The 2,683-nt window shown below is 43.2% G+C and overlaps 1 pseudogene; it reads right to left on the reverse strand.

Annotated features, from left to right (window-relative positions):
- Positions 1-951: 951 nt before the first annotated feature.
- LOC102845802 lies at positions 952-1,518 on the reverse strand (annotated as a pseudogene).
- Positions 1,519-2,683: the final 1,165 nt, after the last annotated feature.

Genomic DNA, 2,683 nt, shown 5'->3' on the forward strand with positions numbered 1-2,683 from the left:
ACTTAAAAGCAGTAGGTTTGGTTTTTATTTCTTCCTTCCCCTGCCCCTAGTTTACTGTCGCGCACGTGTGTGTGTGTGTGTGTGTGTGTGTGTGTGTGCGCGCGCGCGCACGCGTTTCATATCCATTCATTATTGCACAATTTCCTCCTCCCCTCACTGCCCCAGTCCTCATTGCAATGTACCTCTTATTCTGGACTGCTGTCTTACATGTTCTGCCCAATCATATATTCCTTTTAAAGAGTTTCTTTCCTTCATCTGTTCCAATACTGTGCTCATTATCTATGACTCTTCCTATTCTCCTCCCAACTCCCCTTGTCAGTCCTGCTTTGTAACAGTGGTGTTATACAGCATTCATCTTTTTTCTGACTGATTTTTTTTTCTGATAGGAAAGATCCTTTTATTGAGGTGTACATGGAGTACACACTAGTCCATGATAAAATGACTGAATAGAAAATTCCAGAAGGGCTTCTCTGCCCCCATGAGCACTCTCAGAGAGAGTCTGATCTGGACCCAGAAGAGTTTGCAGTGGAATGTTAGACCAGGCCACATCTTAAAGGCCTGGGTCGGCCACCAGGTTGGTAGTGGGGGAAGGCTGCTCACTGTGCCTGTGAGCCAGGAGGATGAGGACCCTGGCCCCTATGCTCTTGGCCACCTTTTCATTTGGGAGGAAAACTAGAGGAACAAAGGGAGGTAAGCCGGGTGGGGAATATATAAATTGGTTTTCTTAAAAAAAGCATCTTCTGACATCACACTATGCAGTCTGACGTCCGTTTTAACAATTGCTGGGTATGCTTTACAGCATAAATAAAAACTTGAGGAAAATAAAGACATCAGCTCCTAGACAGTGCGGGCAGTGTGGAGTGGGCGGTGGGGCAGGGCGGGGTGGAGATCACACGGATGCAGGCAAGGAGCACACAGACAGGAGATGGTGAGGGTAGTGTGAGGGTGAGTCTAAGTGTCCTCATGCATGTCGCTCCGTGAGATCTTGCGTGGCAGCACTGAGCTCTCACCCTACAGGTCCACTTGCTTCTGGCCACACTTCTTGGCGGTGTTTTTTGTCCTGTTGTTAATGTAGATATCGCAAGAGGATATTTGTCTTTTCTGTCACAACGATTTGTTCAGATGGGTAGTCCCGCGTGGGCAGGTACACTCAGGGCCTGTGATTCAAGGCTTTGCACACAGAGTCAGCATGCGATTGGATAAAATTGCTTTTGTGGTAGACAGGCAAGCCTTTCGGAAGATAGTCCTGGGACTGGGTTCTCACCAAACATCTCACTAACAAGGTTTGAAGTTCTCAAGGCAGCATCTGGTGTCACCATCTTCTGTTGCCACCACCACTGTCACCTCAGCTGCTACCACCACAGTGGCCTTCTCTGTCCCCACCGCACAGTAACCTCCAGCCAGGGCACAACCCACTTACGACTAAGATATTTCACTCAGCATAATGTCCTCCAGGGTCACTCATGTTGTGGAATGTTTTACCAGCCTATTATTTTTTAGTGCCATGTAGTACTCCATTGTGTGAATATTTCATAACTTTCCTATCCATTCATTTGTTGATGGGCACTTGGGTTGTTTCCATCTCTTTGCTATTGTGATTAACATAGTAATAAATATGGGTGTACATATATCACTTTGGATGGCAGTTACAGTTTCTTAAGAGTATATTCCCAGTAGTGTAAATTCCAATTTTATCTGGAAAGAAAGAGACCTCAGATAGGTCAAGCATTTCTGAAAAAAAGAAACAAGGTAGAAGGTGTCACAGTCTCTGATTTACAATCCTACTTCACAGACATTGTGGTTAAAATAGTGTTGGTAAAGGTACATGACATACAGATAGATCAATGGAATAGAATTGAGAACCCAGAAATCAGCTCATTTACCTATGGTCAACGGAATTTTTTCAAGGAGATGAAATCAGTTAAGTGGAGAAATGACATCTTTTTTAACAAATGGTGCTGACAGAATTGTAAAACCATCTGTAGGAAACTCAAGCAAGACCCATATTTCATACCACATTAAAAAAAAAAAAAACACCACACACACACAAAACCACCAAAAACAAAAGACAACTCAAGGTGGATCAAGGACCTAAGTATAAAACCAAATCTTCTAGGTCACATAGCCCTTGTGTGTCTACTTGCTGTACAGAGGTAACTTGTGGTTGCTGTGAAGCTGAACACTGTAACACTGATGTGTCAAATGCGATAATGGTTGGTTATCCATGGTGGACAGTGTTTGGTGGAGCACCTCAATTAAAACAAGCTTGGAAGCAAGAGTGACATCCACGTTAGTAATAGCTTGCCTCCTGAAACCCTATAAACCTGGAGAAAGGATGGAAGTCACACAAGTGTTGAGGACTTTCATTCATAGGGTCGCTATGAGTCATCTATGACTCAATGGCATTTAACAACAACATCATAGAAACATCATAGAAAAACTTGGAAGAACTTTAGAAGCCCTAATCCATAGTATGACCTAATCCATTGTGTGCTTTCCCCCTAATCCATAGTATGCTTTTCCCCAAGCATAATTAAAACCCTACAACCAGGAGAGAACAAAATAGATGAATGAGACCGTCTAAGAATCAAATCCCTACGCACATTCAAAACCTTCTTCAACAGTATATAAAGGGAAGACACAGACTGAGATAAAATATTTGGTAATGACGTATCTGATAAGG

Source organism: Elephantulus edwardii, unplaced genomic scaffold (assembly GCF_000299155.1).
Source record: "Elephantulus edwardii isolate Elephantulus edwardi_28Jun2011 unplaced genomic scaffold, EleEdw1.0 scaffold00264, whole genome shotgun sequence".
NCBI lineage: Eukaryota > Metazoa > Chordata > Mammalia > Macroscelidea > Macroscelididae > Elephantulus > Elephantulus edwardii.